The sequence below is a fragment of the Muntiacus reevesi genome, chromosome 3 (genome assembly GCF_963930625.1).
Source record: "Muntiacus reevesi chromosome 3, mMunRee1.1, whole genome shotgun sequence".
Classification (NCBI taxonomy): Eukaryota; Metazoa; Chordata; class Mammalia; order Artiodactyla; family Cervidae; genus Muntiacus; species Muntiacus reevesi.
In genome coordinates this window covers 213,135,890-213,157,952 of record NC_089251.1, presented here as the reverse complement: position 1 = coordinate 213,157,952, position 22,063 = coordinate 213,135,890, and positions in this window count along the sequence as shown.

Below are 22,063 nucleotides of genomic sequence, written 5' to 3'. Positions count from 1 at the left end.
TATTTCATTCTTTTTTTTTTCCAAGGTTGTCTTAAAAAATTATTTATTTTTAATCCAAGGTTGTCTTAAAAATTATTTATTTTTAATCAATTGATGATTGGTTTACAATTTTGGTTTGATTTCTGTCATCCACCAACATGAATTAACCATAGGTGTACATATATCCTCTACCTCTTGAATCTCCGTCCCATCCATTCCCACCCCTCTAGGTTATTACAGAGTCCCAGTTTGAGTTCCCTGAGTTTTATAGCAAATTCCCATTGGCTATCTATTTACCCACAGTGTAATACACTATGGGTGCATAGTGTATATGCATCCATGCTACTCTCTCTACTTATCTCACCCTCTTTCTCTTCTTTTACTTCATTTTTTAAGTTCCATTGTTTCAGGAGCATTTTTCCCCTCAGGTAGCAGTGACATATTTAGGTACAAGAAAAACTTCTGTATTACAACTTGATCACCACTGTCTGTGGGTTAGAGACTGAGGGTAGAATGACATCCCCTGCCCTCCAGGTTGCAGCCTGGGTCTGATGCAGTCCTGAGCCTGGGGCCCATGAGGTCCATGTAGCCCTCTCCCATGCCTGAAAGGAGTGACCTTCCAGACGCATCATAAGTACTGTCTCCTCTGTAGGGCTGTCTTGATTCCTCCTAGCAAAATTAGTTGCTCAGTTTTCTTTACACTGCTAATGATATTAGATACATAATTATAGCACTCATCAGGCTGTCTAATTCCTTATTTACGTGTCTGTCTCCCTGACTAAACCGTGGGCTTTTCAAGGGCAAGAGCTCCATCTTAGTCACTCGTGTCTTCTTCAATACCCATGCTTGTCATTTTACTGGTATATATTTGATGATGTAGGAAAAAGCTGGGGGTTGAATAAAAGTGGAAGGAAGGAGGAGTATATAAAGTGGAAAGAAAGAAAGCAAATTAGCCAGGCTGCATGAAAATAACAAAGGGATGGAGTTTGAGCCTGTGTGCCTTTTATGCATGTCTTAATGGACTGGAACACTCAGGCACCAGAGTAACAGGAAGATGACTGTGTGGATATCTCTGAGTCAGAGCCAACACATGCTTCACACCCAACAGTGCAGCCACACTGCACTGATTCCAGCTAACTAACTCCAGAATATTCTACTTCTTCCTATCATCCCTCCTAGTTTAACAAGTGAGACTATTTAACTGACTTCACAGTCATAAAAGCTAAGGATTCATGAATTTTATGGTTCCATGGAACAGCTTAGTTTGATTGGTTATTGTAGTTTCATATATAAAGGAACTCAGCAATCTTTGAAATCTTTGTGGGCTTAAAGAACGAAACTCTTAAGTTTAAAATAGAAATATTATTAAAAGGAAAAAGTTGCAGTTTGTGAGTTATTTAATTGAAGATTCCAAATTAATACTTGAGAATATTGAAAAGTGAAAAGAAGTGAAGTTGCTCAGTCCTGTCCGACTCTTTGTGACCCCATGGACTGTAGCCCACCAGGCTCCTCCATTCATGGGATTTTCCAGGCAAGAATACTGGGTGAATATTAATTATAATTTAGGCTTTTTAGTCTAACAATACCATTTCCAAAAATTTATCCCACAGAAATACTGAGATGTGCATGAAGTTATGGCAAAAAAACATGCATGGCAAAATTGTTTGTAGTCATGCAAAATTTGAAAAATGCAAATGTTTTTAACAGAGGATTAAATAACTATATTTAATGGAGAGTAAGTAGTAGGTTAAAATGGATTATCTTGAATAACTAAAAAATAAAGATTCTAAGATTCATATTCATTGAATAAAGTTTTAGGACCACATGTATACTATCATTCCAACTTTGCAATGAAACAAAAAAGAACAAAAACCAAAGCTTTATGCACACACACATGTGCACACACACATGTGCACACACACACACACACATATACACACACACCAGGACACTATTCACTTTTGTGAACTAATGTGAGAACTGTTCATATTTACACCTGAGCCACCAGCGTGATACCGGAGTATCTAGAGGAGATAGGGTCTATAACCCCTTTAATTTCAGGGATTGATATTCTTGATTACATATCTTTGTGAAAGTGAAAGTCCCTCAGTTGTGTCCGACTCTTTGTAACCCCATGGATTGTACAGTCAATGGAATTCTCCAGGCCAGGATACTGGAGTGGGTAGCTTTTTCCTTCTCCAGGGGATCTTCCTAACCCAGGGACTGAACCCACGTCTCCCACATTGCAGGCGGATTCTTTACCAGTTGAGCCACATTTGTTTACATTTTTAAACATACAGTACTATTACTAATAAAACTAATTTATTCATACCTTAAATGTATGTATGAGAACATTGAATTAATCTTAAACTTGGATTTCAAGTCCAGTACCTCCAGTTTGCTCAGAAAGACCCTCCCTTTATTCTAATCCTGTAGTTTCATCTGTCTTCTTCAGAATGCTCCATGGTATTCTAAGTTCTTGTATCACCAGGACATTCTTTTCTCCTATCCTTTTACTGCCTGAGCACATTGTTAATTCTTCCTGACCATTGCAAAGCTCCCAGCCTTGCTGATTTTATCTTTGTCATTCAAGTATCCAGAGCAGCAGGCTTATGGTGGCACATAGTCTTTATTTTTGTCCTTTGAATTTTTCTGAAAATAAAGTATCTATTTAATGGGTGATGGATGAACCATTGTCTTTTGCCAGTTCCTGTAGTTGGTGAGGCCAAAGGCCCTTTGCTGAATTCTCACATCCGCTTGTTTGATCAGTCCTATATTTGGTATAAGTTGCAAGCCACACTTGCATTGTGCAGGTGGTACTATTGGTCACATGATGATTTAAAAAGAAATTGTGGTGATAGGGATTGATACAAACTACTCCTCTAGCACAACACAATAACTCAAGGCATATATCCGTCATGAATGCTGCATCAGAGGTATTATCTTCACATTCAAAGCCTAGCATATAATTATTAAGAACAGACATTTAAAGAACAACTTGATGATAGAATTTGTTCATATTTATTATTAGAAATCTTATTTGAAATCTGGAGAACAACAGTGGGCAAAACATGTCAGACAGTAGGTGACAAAGAGTATGAGAAAATTACAGCTCTTTTTCCCCACTAAATTTAACAGTGTTTTGCACCAGTTTCTTCACTTGCTGACTGAGTGCTTGGTTCTGCAAGGGCATTGACTCAGGGAGATATTTTTTCCTACCATTATTTCAATCTGGGATGTAGCTGGTCTGGGATTGGCACACTGCACTTGTCAGTGTGACCCCAGAAATGCTCATTAGAACACAGGCACACATTCTGTCTTTCAACAAATATCAATTGAACATGAAAACAGAGTTTTCCTGTGTAATGAGGGTATAATTCAGAATAAGACAATGATTATGAAGTTTGCATTTCAGTCTAAAAAATAAAAACATTTTGTATAAAAATTGCCACCTTCATGATCACATGAGATAATGTCATTGTGAAATCTGATTCAAAATCATCAGCTTCTGGAACATGTTTAAACGCTAACAAACGGGAAGATGGCAGAATGAGAAACACCAGGAATCTCTCTCCCTACCTAAACAGCAGTTGTACTGGCAGAATCTGTCTGTCATAACTATTTTGGAATTCTGGAGTCTCTTGAAGACAACTTCTAGAGGAGTACCTAGGTGGTAAATTGCAGTTAATTACAGTTATCAGCACACAGGACAGTAGCACCTACCCATCCCCATCACAGCCATGATGGCTGAGAACAGGACACAGTATCTTGAATACAGCTAGCTGGAGACTAGGCAGACAAAGGGGATCCTGTCTTCCAAACATTGAGGATCCGTGCTCTGACCACGGCTAGCTGTTTCTGACCACAGAAGTGCATGCCCAGAGGCAAGCAGCCATTGTTTACCCACCTACTCCTTTGTTACAAGTCCCTCCCTCTCTGTTGAAGTGACTTCCAGGGCATTTAAAGGGCTAATGCTGTTTTAGTGTCTCCTTCATTTTCTTTTCCTTGCTTTTGGGAGACAGACATTAAAGACAATGACATTCAAAAACAACTCTATATCCTGGGAAGTTAGAGAAGACTCTTGAGATTCCCTTGGACTGCAAGGAGATCCAACCAGTCCATCCTAAAGGAAATCAGTCCTGAATATTCATTGGAAGGACTGATGTTGAAGCTGAAACTCCAATACTTTGGCCACCCGATGTGAAGAACTGACTCATTTGAAAAGACCCTGATGCTGGGAAAGATTGAGGCAGGAGGAGAAGGGGACGACAGAGGATGAGATGGTTGGATGGCATCACCAACTCAATGGACATGAGTTTGAGTACACTCTGGGAGTTAGTGATGGACAGGGAGGCCTGGCGTGCTGCAGTCCATGGGGTTGCAAAGAGTTGGACACGATTGAGTGACTGAACTGAACTGCTATCCTGGGAAAATTAGGAAGTGCCACCTATGCCCAGACAAAGGCTTAGAAAAAACCTTAAGTTCATACCTGATCCTCAGCACAAAGACAGACCAAACAGACAGTCAAAAACAAAAACAAACAAAAACATAAAATGACAAAGTCTGGAAGGGAGAGAATCTGATTTCCACAGTTACTGTGTTGTTAGATTCAAATTGTCAGTTTTCAACAACAAAAATTTGCATGGCATACAAAGAAGTAGGGAAGTATGCTCCTTTCAATGAAAAAATAAACAGAAACTGTCCCTGAGAAAGATCTAATGATAGATATACTAGACAAATACTTTAAAATAACTTCTCTAAAACACTCTAAGAGCTAAAGGACAATGTGGAGAAAGAAAAAACAAAGGAAAAAAAAAACAACAAGCAAAAATGTATGAGTAAAATGGTAATATCAAGAAAGAGACAGAAAATCTAAAACAAGCTAAAAAGAAATTCTGAAACTGAAAAGCACAATGACTGAACTGAAAATGTGACTAGAGGAATTCAAAGGCAGATTTGAGCATACAAAAGAAAGAATCAATGAGTTTGAAGCTAGGACAATGAAAATTATTAAGTCTGAGAAACATAAAGAAAGAAGATTGAAGAAAAGTAAGCAGAGACTAATGTATGCATTGTGGGAGCTCCAGAAGAAAAGAGAGAGAAAAAGGAAAACAGAACACATGAAGAAATTATGCCTAAAAACTTCCCAAGTTTGATGAAAGACATGAGTATAAATATCCAAGATGATCAGTGAAATCCAAACAAAATGAACTCAAAGAGACTCATATAGAGACACATTACAATCAAACCTTTGAAAGACCAAGATAAAGAGAAAATCTTGAAAATAGGAAGAGAGAAGCAAATCATCACATGGATGGTATTCTCAATAAGATTATCAGCAGATTTCTCATCAGAAACTTTGGAGACCAGAAGGCAGTGAGTCAATATAAAAGGAAAAAAAAAAAAAAAAACAACCCAAAACCAAAAACCTGCCAACCAAGATTTCCAGGAAATCTGTCTGTCAAAATTGAGGAAGAAATTAAGAAACTCACAGATAATCAAAAGTTGAAGGAGTTCCTTACCACTTGACTGACCCCGCAAGAAATGCTCAAGAGACTCCTTCAAAGTGAAATAATGAAAGGACATTTGACAGAAACTCAAAGTTGCAAGAAATAAAAATCCCAGCAATGGTAACTACATGAGTGATTATAAAAGCTTTGTCATATAATGCTTTATATTACACATATAATAACATTGTAAAAACACTTTATAATAAAAAGTTTTATTATTGTAAAATTGGTTTGTAACTGGATTGTTTGTTTTCTACATGATTTAAGAGATCTGTACACTAAAAAAAAATAGTCTGGAAACTATAAAACATTGCTGAACAAAATTAAAGAAGACATAAATAAACAGAAATACATCTCATGTTTATCAAGTAGTAGACAATACTGCTAAAATGCCAGTACTATCCAAAGCGATCTACAGATTCAGTGTAAACATCTTCAAAATCCTAATAACTTTTTTCTGCAGTATTAGAAAATATGACCCTAAAATTAATATGGAAATTAATTAAAGGTTAGTTAAAATTAATTTAAAAATCAGTGGACCTTAGCCAAAACAATTTTGAACAAAACAAACTGGAACTCACACTTCCTGATTTCAACAATTAGTACATAATTATTACAAAGCTATAATAATCTAAAGAGTGTGGTTCTGGCACAAAGGCAGACAGATATACCAATGAAATAGAACTGAGAGCCCAGAAATAAGCCCTCACACAAATGGCCAAATAATTTTTGACAAGGGCATGAAGACCATTCAATGGGGAAGACAAGTCTTTTCAAAAAATAGTGCTGGAAAATACTGAATATCCCCCATGCAAAGAATGACATTTACCTAGCATTATATACAACAATTTTGTGAAAATAGATTAAAGACATAAATGTAAAACCTAAAGCAATAATATTGTTTGAAGAAAACATAGGAAAAATGATTTGCAACATTTTGTTTGGTAATACTTTCTTGGATATGACACCAAAGGCAAATAGCAAAATAAAAATATCAGGCAAATTGAACTTCATGAAAATTTTAAAATTTCATGCATCAAAATACACTTAAATACAACCCCTCAAATGAGAGAAAATATTTGCAGATCATGTATTTGATTGGTGGTTAATACCTAAGACATAGAGGACTCCTAAATCTCAACAACAAAAAATGAACAATCCAGTTGAAAAATGGGCCAAGAATTTGAATATACATTTCTCCAAAGAAGGTATCCAAATGACCAATAAGCACATGAATCTCATGAAAAGATGTTCAATGTCACTCATCTTTAGGGAACTACAAATCAAAACTTCAATGAGATATTACCTCACACGTATTAGGATGGCTACTCTCAAGTTAGACATGACTTAGCGACTGAACGACAGCAACTATAAAAAAAACTAGATAATGACAAGCATTGGTAAGGATGTGGAGGAATAGGAACCCTTGTACACTATTGGTGGAAATGTAAAATGGTACAGCCATTGTGGAAAACAGTATGGCAGTTTCTCAAATAACTAAAACTAGAATTACCATATGATCCAGCTATTCTCCTTCTGGATGCATACCCTCCAGATTAAAAGCAGGGTCTCTGGGACATATTTGTGCATCCATGTTCATAGTAGCCTGATTAGCAATAGCTAAATGTGGAAGCAAAATAAGTATTCATTGATGGGTGAATGAATAAACAAAATATTTATATGCACAATGGAATATTATTCAGCCTTAAAAAGGAAGGAAATTCTTCAATTGCTCTGCAATGGGTGAACATACAAGGCATTTTATTAAAGGAAATAATCCATTCCCAGAAAGACGGATACTGTATGATTCCACTTAGAGTAGTCAAAATCATGGAGACAGAAAGTAGAATGGTGGTTGCCAGGGGATGGAGTTTGGGAGGATGTGAAGTTATTGTTTAACGAATACAGAGTTTGAATTTTATGAGATAAAAAGTATGGAGATAATATGATGGTGATGGTTGTACAGCATGATGAAAATGTTTAATGCCACTGAACTATGCCCTTAAGAAGGGTTAAGATGGCAAATTTTATGTTGTATATATTTACCACAGTAAAATTATTTTTTAAAAATAATGGACATTATGTTTCAAACAGGACAAATAGATTAATAAGGACACATGTTTCTGGCAACTTCAGGTATTCAAATGATAATTATTTAATATGTATCTCAGTTTGCTTCATTATTTTTGAAACACATTTATGATTTTCATTTTTATGAAAATGTCTCCAAAATGATTTAATAAGTTATTCTTTGATCAAAGGAATTTGGATATAATGAATGTGACTTTATATAATAATACTATATACTATATTACGTACAATAATATAATGAATGTCTTCTCTTTGTGATTAAGGATCTTCGCTGTATATCATCAAGTTTGTGGGTAGTTTTTAAAATGTGATGCTCATTGTGTTCTTAAGGTGTAATGCCTGCTTTCTCCTGAACTTAATGACTCCAGCTGCTTTATAGTTGTTTACTACCAATACTGTCTCCTTCACTCTCCTTTTGTATTTCAATGTATGAAGTTCTAAGTGTTTTTGTTGACAACTGAAAGATCAAAAGTTACCAAGATACATATAAAGAGTAAATGCATACGTTTTTGCCAGAACATGGATGAATAAATCTGCTGCATAGCAGAAGCTCTTACCTGTGAGCATACCATAGAATCACCTGGAGGGCTTGATAAAACGCAGGTTCCAGGGCCACAGCCCCAGTTTTCTGGTGCAGTAGGTCCAGAGTGGGGCCTGAGAATCTGCATTTCTAATAATTATTTTCCAGCTAGTTCTGCTGCTCTGGGAACCATATATTGAGAACTATTACTGCAGCGTAAAGTGGGATGGGGACAGTTTGAAATACCAGTAAGAATTTGTGGTTTTAGGAAACAGTAGAAATGTCTAGAAGTCTGAGAGTAGAAAAAGGGGAATGAAACTTATAACATGAAGGGGGAAATAGAAATAAAATTCAGGTGTTTGTATAAAGTGGTAAATTGGTTACATGTTGGTTCACAAAGGGATTTTAGGAAGATATATTAAATACTTCTATCATTATAAACTGGTATTGCACCAGAGAGCTTTGATCTCCAAAAAACATCTTATGTTAGTTCTGTAATAGTCTGGCCTGGATGGAACATTGGCTTGACCCCGTGCAGCATTCCTAATGTCTGTATATTCTAATCCACTGGATGCTACTGAAGTGCTTTGCCAACAGATTTTATTCTCAGATAGTGCACAGCACTGAAAAGAAAATCACTTTGCAAATCCAATGATTTCATGGGCCACTAGGTTCCCTGCATTCTCTATTACCCAGTTTATCTTTTGTTCATTTAATGCATCACCAACAACATTGAATTAGCTTGTTGGGCAATTAGGTAAGATATTAAACTAAAGATGTACATATAAATATGTCAAGTAATTATTTTAAGAATACATATGTAAGGAGTAGCTGGAGAAGACACTTTGTAAAGACATTTCCTCCTGTTTTCTCTAATAGAGAAAGCTCCAACTCTGTATAAATAATACACCTTTTTTTAAAGTGTGCACAGTGAAATAAGTTTCTATAACATAATTAATGTTTAAAAATCCTTTCCAAGGAAATTAGGTTTTGTAAACATCCTGGAAAATGTCAGGAAATTAAATTGGTGTTTGTTAGAACAAACATCCCAAATCAAATCCAGTACTGCAAATGTTGGCTCAGGCCTGATTTCTAGTCTCTGTAAGTCTCATCTTACCTGAACTGTGGCCACGTAAAGCCCCTCTGCAGTTTTACCACTGCCTTGACTTTCCACAGAAATGCAGATGACTCCAGTTTGACCCCTGGGTCGGGAAGATTCGCTGGAGAAAGGAATGGCTACCCACTCAAGTATTCTGGGCTGGAGAATTCCATAGACAGAGGAACCTGGAAGGCTGCAGTCTTCAGGTTCTTCAGGCTGCAATCCATGGGATTGCAGAGTTGGACAAGACTGAGAGACTTTTACTTCACTTGTCTTGACTTTCCACACTAACCCTGAAATGTTGCTGGGAGATTTACATGGCTGCATGTCTGGAAGCTGCGGTTCGAGCCTGCTTTCTTTGCCTCTAGTCTAATGTCATATCTTAGTTTTGCTAAATAGATCTGTCTCACACTATCTTATTTCCCTGTTCTCTAAACATTTAAGTTTGGTGACTAAGCTTCAGCTTGATCCTTCTTCCCATGATCCTCTTTTGTCATCTGCCATCACCCATCTCAGGAAGGGGAAATGCAGTCCTAGATCCTAGACCTTTGGCTTGGACCCTCCTCTGTAATGACAGATGCCCCTCATTCCAATTTGCTTATAGTTCCTGTAATTGTCTCGTAAGCCGCTCATCTGTGTGGATAGGCCAACATTTCATTTGCAAACCTTTGTTGATATTTACTTGCCTGGAATATTACCTGCTATCGTGTATTGGACATGCTGCTTTGGTCTCCATTTACATTATGGGATCCGTTATGGGATCCATTCACCCAGGTCCAATGTAGTGCTTGAGTCTTTTTCCAAATCCTGGCCCTTCTTCACCTGAGATATAGGACAATGAGATTTACCTGGTTTGTTCCTTCTGAAAACATCGAGTGCTTATTGGATGCCTGGAATGATATCGGCCACTGGGAGATGGACATGAGCAAGACATAGTTTCCTTTTGGAAGAGCTCATTCTGGATGACAGAATAAATAAGCAAACAATTGAAATATGTTTGAACAGTTCTAAGTATCTTTCTTACCAAGATAAAGGTCAGACAGTTGTCCCTCCATAAATATTCATTCTATTAATATATTAATAATGTATTAATATTCTATTAATATATTAATAATGCTCAAAATCCTATGATATGCCAGGTTTTTGTTAACACATTGGGCCTGGATCCAGGAGTCCCTTCTGAGAACTGTGAGTCACACCTAGACACTCACCCTTGCTTCCAAAGCCCAGACCTTCCACCTCCCAGAGATGAGTATTATATATCTTCTGGCCCCAAGAAGTCAATAGGAGCCTTTTATAATAGATAACCTCTGAATCTGACTTCTGCTCCCTCAGTCCACGGGTGATCTACCTTGAACCCTATTGACTATAGGATAGGGAATTGCAAATTCAGTCACTTTGCTACCAAATCTATGTTTTTTTCCCCCAAACATCTGAATCGAGTGTCAACTTATTTCATTTCACCCTTCTGGATTAGCTGGAGCTGGATATCTTGAAGGGATGAAAGTTTTCCAATCTGATTGCAGTGCTTATTGGAACAGACAGTAAGATACCCTGATGATAAACCTACCATAACTTTCAAAAGTCGGCATTAACCCCTAAGCAGTAGTGGGCTGAGGTTGTGTTTCCAGTGGAAATGCCTGCCAGATGTCCCTAATACTGTACCTCCTAACTTATTGAGGAGACAAGTGAGAAATCCCTGGAACTCCCTAAGTGAAGAGTGCCTGTCCAAGGACTTATGAGGCATTCCCTACTCTGAGTTGCAAAGACAGGCCATGGCCTTTGGCTGATGGATTGATATTTGAGCTTGAGATGGATATAGCAGGGATTTGGGGACATCCTAGGGATAGATGAGATTGTCCCAGTGCCTCTCACTTAAGCCCTAGAATTAATATCCATTTTCCCATGCGCTTTGGCTCCTCTGCCCAGTTCTAAAGCAGCCCTAGCCCACTGGAGGATAATTCTGAAGCAAACCTGGAAATAAACTCCCTGCTTATCTGTGTTCCTGAAGTTTCATGAGGATTCTGAAGAAAAGAGACAGGTTTTTGGCTTAGAGAAGGTAGGACGGTGGGGATGAGGAGAGGGCTCAGAAGTGGTGGGATCAGTGTCAGGTACTCTGGAGAATTGCAGCAAATAGGGCTAAAGTAGTGGTCCCAGACATAAAGGACAATCCAGAGTATGCATGTACTTCAGCTGTGGAAATACACGATCAGTAATTCAATCCTTTTGCATCGGTTTACTCATCTGTAAAACATATACCCTCTTTCTCTTTCTCGTTTGCATATTTCCTAATAAGTTTTTATGAATTTTCAGTTATTTTTCCTTCCCCCTTGTTTATGGGCATACATGTCTTATTTAAGCTTTAAAATATTATTTCAGAGTTAATAAGGGTCCTCAAAAATTTAACCACATCCCTTATTTGCTTACAATATTTTGTCTAGAAAAGTTGTCCTTAAAAAAAATAGAGGTTTGTTTTTAAAATTCTGATATAATTAAGGCTGATTCTAAACAAATGCTCACGAGCCAACAGAACAAGTAGGTCATGCGATGTGGGTACCTTTCCCAGTGTACCATAATTGTCCCTTAAAGCTGTTATGAATTATTCCAGAAACCCATATTTAGAGACTTTAAAAAGTGCAGATGATTGGCCTGAGAAACAGTTTTGTCTCTAAAGGAGCATTTGCAGACGGTCGTGCAGATCTCTATCTGGGCTACTTTCACGTTACGATCTTAGTGAATTCTTGACCAGATGGCCTTCAGCAGCTGCCACCCATGCCCGCTAAGCCCCTCTGCTTGAGAAAACAAAATAGCTCATTTGTTTGCAATTCCTTCCTGAAAGTACACAAGGGCAATTTTCTACATTGTGAATTACTTCTGTCAGAGCAACATTCTCCCTGAAAGACCATAGCTCATTATGCTATTTAGAAACAAACAAAAAATATGCACAAACAGTTTTTTGCAGGAGTCTTAGAATTTGCACCCAGAAGGGACAAGTTCCTTTTCAGATTGAGTTTTTCAAAAACTGTTCCTCAGTTGCCATTATGTTCAACCTGACATGGAAGATTTTAACTGAGAGAACTCCCTCTGAAATAGTAATGCCTTACATTTGTGTAGCAGTTTATACTTTTCAAAGAGCTTTTAGACACTTTATCTCATTTGATCCTCAAAACCACATGGAGAGGCAGGGAAAGTGGGAGAGGCAGGGAGAGTAGGTGTGTTTATTTGTTACTTCATAGATAAAGAAATCTATTCACTCCACAAATATTATCTGAGATGCTACCAACTCCATTGTATTCTAGTAAGTATTGTAGAGGATAAAATCACACAGAGGAACCTATTTTGTACCTAAATATAGAAACCTAAAGCTGAATAATACAGAAATGTATAACAGGTTCCAAAAGATGACACAAAGCAATATATGGTTAAAATATTAGAAGTAAGTATGGTGTCCTGGAGGAGTATTTACTGTGTTCTGGAGGATTAAGAGAGATGTTTTAAAGCAGGTGGCACATATTAGTAGAATATATATGCCTGGAAGGAGGCTTAGGATTTGTGTAATCTGCAAGAATGTTTACTCTTTGGCATTGCAATCATATGCAATCATATACTCATATAACCTTAGAAATGCAAAGATTTTAGCATCTAGTTTATTCTGATAGACCATGCTGGAACTGTTCTATGGCACCCTGGGCACAAGTGTTGGAACAGCTATAGTTTTTTAAAAATTCTAGCTCATGTGGAGTTGTGATCTCTATCATTCCACCCCTAGCTGACTGAAGCAACATAACACAAATCTATTTTCACTTCCTGTAGAAAGCCTTTAATATATCTGTAAACTACTATCAGATCTGTCTTTTCTTCTTTCCATTGAATCTTTTAAGTTCTTTGAGTACCACAATCATTAGTATACTGCTGGACCCCTGTCTTATTTGTCCAAATTATCTATAACTTTTGCCATCTAAAGTTGATATAGTCTTCAAGGGGTAGAATGAATTGTACATATGTTGAGTTAAATAAGATTCTTACTTCCTGGGCTCTAAACACCAGAGGGTTAAGTGTTTAGACACTATGGTTATCTTTCCAATAGCTTTTAAGCATGTAAGTTAATATTATTAGTTATGAACATTTCTCACACATAAGGGTAACTATCATGTGAAAGATTCTTAATTCATATGTCTGGAATGAGTTATGAATGCTTTCCTAAAGAACAAAGGCCACTTTCATTGCATGGCTTTCTCTTGTCCCTTTTTTCTTTTTCTTAAGTCATTCATGATCTGTGCATATCCACCCAGATGATGCTTGCTTAAAGGACTTTTTTTAATACCAAAGTTCCAACTTAACAATGATCATTAATATTTTGTTTCTCATTGTTATTAAACTGAGAAAATAAAAATTAATAGTTCATGTAAATTAATAAGCCAATACTGACCTCTGGTGTGTAGTGAAGAAATTACTTACTGGGTGAACTAGTGGACACTTGGGAAATGTTTTATGTTTTAATGTTTCTTCATTTTTGTCCAACCAAAGAAGTTTACCGAGTTATAATTACAGATGTGGAAACTGGGGAATCTAAAACTAACTAACTGAATGGAGAGAGTTCCTCTGTGTTAGCCCTCTGTGGTTGGTAAGTATAAAGAACTAGTAAACTCTGGAATGGCCCCATGAGATGATGTTTTTGCCTGATATGGTCAGTTTTTAAGCAACTGTAAACACAGTGAATTGAGGAATTCTCTCTTCACTTGACTCCATTTGAACTGTATTTTATGTTTAAGACCTGTTGTGAATTTATCTAGGTTTGTCCTCACATGGTAGATGTTGTCCATCTACCATCCTTGGGTCTTCATTGCCTGCTATGCCCCAAAATACCTCTCTACTTGTCTCTGACACAAGGTTCCAAAGTCATCCTTTTCTGATCTTATTTACTCTTGTTCCTTCTCCTCTACTTTTCCAAAGCTGTACCATCTGCCTGGGATACACCATGCAGGCTCAGGCCCCAGGGGCCACCAGCGGCTCTATTGCTGCCTTACCTTCTCCTATGCTCACAGGATCCCAGAACCACGCTTATTGGAGGAGTATCACTGGACTTGTAGCCAATGAACTAGATTCTAATTTAATCCTGGCACTGCCGCTGACTTGCTATGTGACCTATACAACTCAGTTCAGCTCTAAGGCTGCTGGATTTCTGTTTCTTAATCTGTAAACGTGGGTGGTTAGACGAGGATCACTAACATTCCCTGTGATACCCTAATTCTACAATTCAAGAAGTCTGGACTCAGGAAGCCACTGTAGGGCCTTGGGTTCTTTACTGCCTCCAGTGCTTCCTCATCCCTTTCTCCTCCTACTCTCTAGTTTGTCTAGATGTTTCTACTGTATACTCTTAGGGTCACTAAACCTTTGTACTGGTTATACTGTCTTATAACTTCTTTTTTCCTTCATTGGCCTAACATACGGCAGACTGTTACTATCTATTGAGTGAATGAAAAAAAGAATAAATTTCTTCATCCTGCAAGTCTGTATCTGCCATGTATCCCTTAGAAGCTTCTGGACCCTGGAAGCTATGTAGTCATATAACTTTTTGTCCTGATTCTACAAACCAGATAATATGCGGGGATGTTGCCTTTCAAAAACTCTCAAAGGTGATGAATAGCTATAGTCCATGCTGGAGAAAAATGAAAGGACATTGCATTGTTATTGGGAAACTTCAGAGTGCTTTAGAATCACTTCAGGAGCTTTGAAACTCTGGAGACTGATCATACTCCAGGACAATTACATTAAGTCTCCTGCATACAGATCTTCAAGTTGTGAAATTTCAAAGATGTGAATGTGAGTTCCATCAAGGTCAGGCATGAGTGAAACTGCAGCTTGTCCTCCACTTCCTATTACTGACAATCTTTCAGTTCTACCTCCTACCTCCTCTCTCTCTTCCAGCCAGTAACTCTTCTTGCCTGTTCACTCAATGCCAACCCCTGCAGGCCAGTTGTACTATTCTACTATACTTTCCAAGGTGCTGTACTGTGAGATTAAAACTGCTTTCTTCATTTCTTTGAGTTTATTTTTATGTATTATTTGTGTGAAAAGTATTATAAACCTGTCACTGTGTTGCCAATTGTGTTAATTGTGTATCAAGGCTAATTTTGTTGGAGTTATGAACAAATTAGACTTGAGTGCACTCTTGGAATGGAACTCGTTCATACATAGGGAACTCACTATACAGCAGAATCTCTGGCAGTGGGGGCCAGCTATTGGCATTCCTTCAAAGATGCCTGGGTGAATGTAAGCTGTAGTGAACCATGAATGTAAGTGTAGTAAGCCAGAGTAGTGACCCATGGGCCACGGTGTATAGGAGAGAGCTGACAGGCATCAGGGCACAGCCTGCTTTGGGGTGATTTGTTATGGAAAAATAGGTTACGGTGTGCTATTAATGTGAACTCATTCAAAAGACTGCTCACCAACCATGCATACTCTTTTTAAAAGTAAACTCTATTTCACATTATTTATAATAACTATTATAATTTTGTAAACCTTCACTTCTTCCAGTTTTATTGTTACTTTCATAAATGATTTATCTTCCACTTTTTAGAAATAATTGGTGCCTCACATGAAAAACTCCTCCATTTGTGCCGCCAAATCTATAAATCTGTTTTCTTCTGTATTCTTCTTTTCCTAGTGCCTTTCCGCCAGTGTTTAACTTTCTAGAGTCATCGTCCATCTCTTTAAAGCAAAGATTCAGAAACACAGGTGTATGTATGTGTACTTGAATGAGATAATTCTGCCAAAAAAACACCCCTCTGAACCAGTATAAAAGAGAGAACATGTTACTAAGTAAGCATTATCAGATTTCCATGAATGTAAGGTAGCAGATAAAGTGACTACAAAGCCTGGACAGAGTTTCACATAATTTATTTAACAAAGTAGAAGCAAGAATAACTTATCTCCTCAAGAAACAAGGGACTACACATGATGATGGTCTCCTTGTAGAAGTTTTCTGAGTTAATTTTGGAGGCATATATTTATAGTTCCAAGTATGAGAAGGTCCCCAAATTTACATTGTAAAAGTTGGATCTTTTATTGGGCCTGATATCCTGTTAGGATTTCAAGGAGGAGAGTGTGAGGAGATGGCCAGCTCCTCTGCAAAGAAAGTTTCATCATTTTAGCTTTACAGTATGCCTTGGAAAATTTATGTATGTAGATATTCCCAGTGAGAGGACTAAAAGCAATGGCATTTCAGTCGAACATCTAGCATTAGACCTTGGTATCTAAACACCATTTTCCAATGAAGGGTATCAGTGCTTATTTGAAAAATGATAATTCCTGGACCAGGTAGGGAAAACATAAGATGAGCCCAGAACATCTCATGGTCCTAGAAAATAAGGAAACTCTAAAGATAAGTAAATAAAAAATACAAGAAAAAGATGGACACTTGTTGAAAGAACATAGTAGACATCCTGAAGGGGCACCTAAAGGCTAAAGCTCAAGCAATTTGAGCAATACAATAAATAATGATATTATTGGATTTTGTTCCATAGAATAGAATAAATATTTGAGTCTCTACTCACATAAATAATTGAATAAATACATAAATGGAGAGAGTAAGACAGCTCTTGCTTAAGAAAAATTCTAAATAATATATGTAGAAAGAAAGAGAAAGATGGAAAAATCCCCATTAGGCAACCTGTACAAAATAATCGTTACTGATACGATCCACCAGTGAATGCACAAATTAGTGGGAAAAGTTTGAGATAAAAGGGCATTTACACCATATCAAAGTATCTCAATATATTAATGGGGAAGATAGCCTCTTTAAACATAGAGAAATCTAGCAGATACATCCTTAGCCAAGGAAGTGATGAAGGTAAATGCCATCAATAAAAAGACAAACCATCACTATCACTTTATACCTACTATGGTGTACTGGGAAAGGAACATCACTTCTGATTATTCTTGCTCAAAATTCGTATCCTCAATCCAACCATGAGGAAACATTAGACAAACCAAAATCTGAGGCACAGCCTACAAAACAACTAACTGGTATTCTTCAAGTTGGCAAGATTCTAAAAAATGAAGAAAGATGAAGGAAAGGTAATAGATTAGAGGAGACTGAGAAGATATGACAACTAATTGCAAGGTGGGATCCTCTATGGAATCCTGGAATAAGAAAGGATGTTGTTAGAAAAATAGATGAAAATTTTTTTTCCATTTTATTTATGTATTTTTTTGTTGAAGTTTAATTACACAATTTTGTGGTTTTCTGTCATACATCAACAAGAATCAGCCATAAGTACACCCATGTTCCCTCCCTCCCCAAACTCTCTCCCACCCACCCCCACCCAGTACCTTTCTAGATTGTCACAGAGAGCCTGTTTGAGTTCCCTGAGTCATATAGCAAATTCCCATTGGCTATCTATTTTGCATATGGTATTGTAAATATCCATTTTACTCTCTCCAAACATCTCACCCTCTCCCTCCTCCCATTGCCTCCCCCCCTCCCCCCCCCCCCCCCCCCCCGCCCCGCACGTCCATAAGTCTGTTCTCTGTGTCTGGAGAAACACGTGAAATTTGACTAAGGTAGATAATATTTTATCAGTGCCAGTTTCCTAGTTTTGGTGATTGTACTATGGTTATATAAGATAAAAAAGGAAAAAAAATTCAGGAAAGTATACTGTAGGGTATACAGAAACTTTAGGGTATATGGAAGTTCCCACAATTTTTCTATAAGTCTAAAGTTAGTTCAAAATTAAAGCTTAACTCCTCCTTCCCTCATAAAAAGCTCCAGGGATAATGTGGTATTAGACAATAGGGAAATATCCAAAGGAACAGAATTAAGAGATAGAAAGAAGTCAACACAAACATAGATATGTGATTTATAACAAAGAAGACATTGTAAAGCAGTGGAAAATGAAGATATTTTTATTAAAAAGCAGTGTTGGGTGAAATAATCATCAGTTCAGTTCAGTTCAGTCGCTCAGTTGTGTCTGACTCTTTGCAACCCCATGAATCGCAGCACACCAGGCCTCCCTGTCCATCATCAACTCCCAGAGTTTACTCAAACTCAAGTTGGTAATGCCATCCAGCCATCTCATCCTCTGTCGTCCCCAAAATCATAAGTGGAGAAAAAAAGAAAATTGACTGGTGTCTCATATGCAATAGTTAATTTGAGGTGAATTCTAGATCTAAATATGAAAGGGAAGTAATATTTTAGAATGTAATATGTGAGAATATCCTTGTGATGTTGATATAAGATTTTTAAAACAAAAAAATGAAAATAAAAACAACAAAGAAAGCACTGTTACACAGCAAATGTAAAGTTATAACCTGGACTACATTAAAATTCAGTGCCTCTTTTCAAAAATATATTCAATTAGGTGCCTGAAAAGTCAAGTCACATATTGGAAGAAGATATATGCAATACATATAACTATAAAAGTCTCATATCCAGAATATATAAAGAATTCCTACAGATCAATAAAAAAGCTTGACAGGTGGGCAAGAGATATTTAACAGGCACCACACTGAATGGGATATACCAGCTGGTCAATAAACTCAGGGTATGTGCTTGACCTAAGGACTAATGAGGAGGTCGTAAAGTAAAGCCAAAGGAACTTTCTCTTTTCCTCTTCCCCTTTCCCATTGCCTTCTCTTTCCTTCCTTTTTCTTTTTTTCTTCCTTTCCTGTATAATTCAGTCCTAAAATCATTAGGTGGGGCAGAATAAGGAATACATGGTGTCTACATATGCAGGATGCTCGTGTGGGTTGAAGCCAGAGCTAAATAAGGGCTTCGGTGCATGTAGGTGACCCTCTATGCAGTGTCAGTCCAAACAGGGAAGGAGCCTGTCCAGATAGAAGTATTTTCTAGCATTTGTTTTTTCCGTTCAAGGGGCTAGTGAGAGAAGAGCCCCATTCAGGGCAGTGGCACAGAGTGGAGCTTCAGAAGAAAAAGGGGAATTAAAAAGTGTCCCTGGAAGAAGTTCAGTGTGGGGTTTCTGAGTCCCAGCAGAGTGAGGAGGGCATCTGTATTGGAGGGCTATCCCTCATGTCAGCTATTGGAGCCAAGGAAGGGGAGAAAGAGGGGGTCAGTGGAGAAGTGGAGGCCAGCCAGCGAGGGATGCTAGAATCCGGCAAGATGAAAAAGGCATTACCAGAGGTGTGGCTTGGTGGGGAAGAAATTCAGTGTGGGGTTTCCGAGTCCCAGCAGAGTGAGGGAGGGCATCTATCCCTCATGTCAGCTATTGGAGCCAAGAAGGGGAGAAAGAAGGGGTCAGTGGAGAAGTGGAGGCCAGCCAGCGAGGGATGCTAGAATCCGGCAAGATGAAAAAGGCATTAATTACCAGAGGTGTGGCTTGTTAGGGAGAGTCAAAGTTGGAGCAGGAGGGAGCAGACACCAACATGAGGTTAGCTCGGGAAGGAAGAGTATTCTAACACGATGCTACAGACCAGAGCCTGAGCGTGGCAGCCGGGGGATGGTGGAGTCACAGGAGGGTGAGAAGGCTGAGTGTAAAGGGGTTCCCATCTCAGTGTTCAGTCACAAGTCGTGGCGGTTCTTCTGTGACCCCATGCGCTGTAGTCCACCCGACTCCTCTGTCCGTGGGGTTTCGCGGGCAGTGGTGGGTTGCCATTATCCTTCTGCAGGGGGTCTTCCCAACTCAGGGATGGAGCCCGCGTCTCCTGCACTGGCAGGTGGATTCTTCGCCGATGAGCCAGGGCGGTCCCTGTATACAGGGGTGGCTGAGTGTGGAATACCGGGGACCGAGGATTAGGTGATAGCGGGGTATCGGTGACAACACAGCCGATGCCGATAATTTGTTGTGCATAGGAGAAATCTTTTTTGTAAGAAATATTGTTATTGTTATTCAGTTATTAAGTTGTGTCCAGCTCTTTGCGACCCTATGGACTGCAACACACCAGGCTTCCCTATCCTATAAGAAATATACCCCAAAGTAAAGGCTTAGGGGAATTGTGCTTCAGGTCAGCGGTGTGCTGTCAAATGGTTGAGGAAAAAATTTCCTGTATTTTACTTTCCACTTTTGTTTAGGTTTGAAATTATTTCTAAATTAAAAAAAATTAAAGAGTTAAAACTGGATAATGAAAAGGGGAAAGAGACAGAGATAGCAAGAAAGAGACTATACTGAGTAATAACAAGAACATGGAGAGATTGAAACATTAACGCAATGATAGGAGCATAAGCTAGCACATTTGGAAACCTAAGCTTTATCTTCTAAAACTCAGTATATGTGTACATTAGGAACCATCACATTCCACAGAACCTACTCATATAAGGTGTTCATTTATTTTTTAAATTTTTTCCATTTATTTTTATTAGTTGGATGCTAATTATTTTACAATATTGTAGTGACTTTTGTCATACATTGACATGAATCAGCCAAATGCAAAGGATGTAATATACTGAGGGCCTGAAAGACGTCCTGCAAGCAAGCTTTGCAGGGCGTCATTCACTCACACAGATTGCACTCTGTCGCCAGCTTGAACCACTAAGATCCGTTCTAGGAATCCTGCTTTCTGGAGAACTCAAAGGAGAAACATTGAGCCAGCCTTTTATAACCCTGTAGGTTTTCAGACCAATTAGACTAATTATAAACCAGCAGTGAAACCAAACCAAAAGCAAATAAAGCAGAATACCTCACCCTGAAGGTCACTAGAAGTTGCTTATTGACTTTAAATTGCACATTTTAAATCTCATTGCTGTTATCTTGGCCAAGAGTTGAAAATCCAGATATGCGGCTTGCCCAGAGATAAAGACAGAATTTCTGCTGTTTAGCTGGAAATTCATTCATATTGTCACATAAAAATAGATTGGAATATTTAAAGCATAATATTTGCAACAACCAAAAACTGAAAGCAATACAAATAGCCATTAGAAAGAAAAACAATAAATTGTTGGCTTCTACATGGAATACTATAGAACAATGAATAAATATGCACTACTGTTATGTAAAACAGCATAGATGAATATCAAAAATAATGTACTAAGTGAAGATATCTGAAAGAAAAAAATAGATGTATGCATGCATGCTAAGTCACTTCAGTCATGTCCAACTCTTTGTGACCCCATGGACTATATAGCCTGCTAGGCTTCTCTATCCACGAAATTCTCAAGACAAGAATACTGGAATGAGTTGCCATACCCTCTTCAAGATGTGTGTATATATTTATATACACATAGATACATGGATAGAGAGATAATTTCATTTATATAAAGTTCAGTACCCAGGCAAAATTAATCTGTTGTGTAAGAAATCAGAATAATAGTTGCCTTTGGAAAAGAAAAAAGGATCAATAACTGAGAATAAACATGAAACCTGCAATAGGGTAAGAGTTGCAGGTTAAATGTTATCTCCTGACTTGACAGATAGTTAAATGGCTGTACTCACTTTGTAAAAATTAATCAAGCTTAAAATTTATCATTGTATGTACATATGTGATATGTTGATAAAAGTAACTTTTAAAATGTTTTATGTATACATACACAGAAGGTATACCTGCATTTAGTGTCATTTAACTTAGCACTGAGTGGGTAGTGTTTCAAAGTTTCAATGTTTCTTTATTGTTATATCTATTAAAGTTTTTCTCTATTGTGTTTTCTTGAGTGTTTCCTTCTCCTTATTTTTCCTGTTCTATCCCTTGGTGACTCCTTTAGGTGGATATGTGATTTGTGGGTTTAATTTCTATGTCATTTAAATTTTTCTTAACTTTTAAAACCCTTTTATATATTTTAAAATTTATTTTCAGATGATTCACTGAAGTTGATCTTCTATCTTACTAACTCAATACAAAGGTATAGAATATTCATGCATAGAATACTAGGCAGCTACTTAAAAAAATGAAAGATATTTGTCTTACAGTATATAG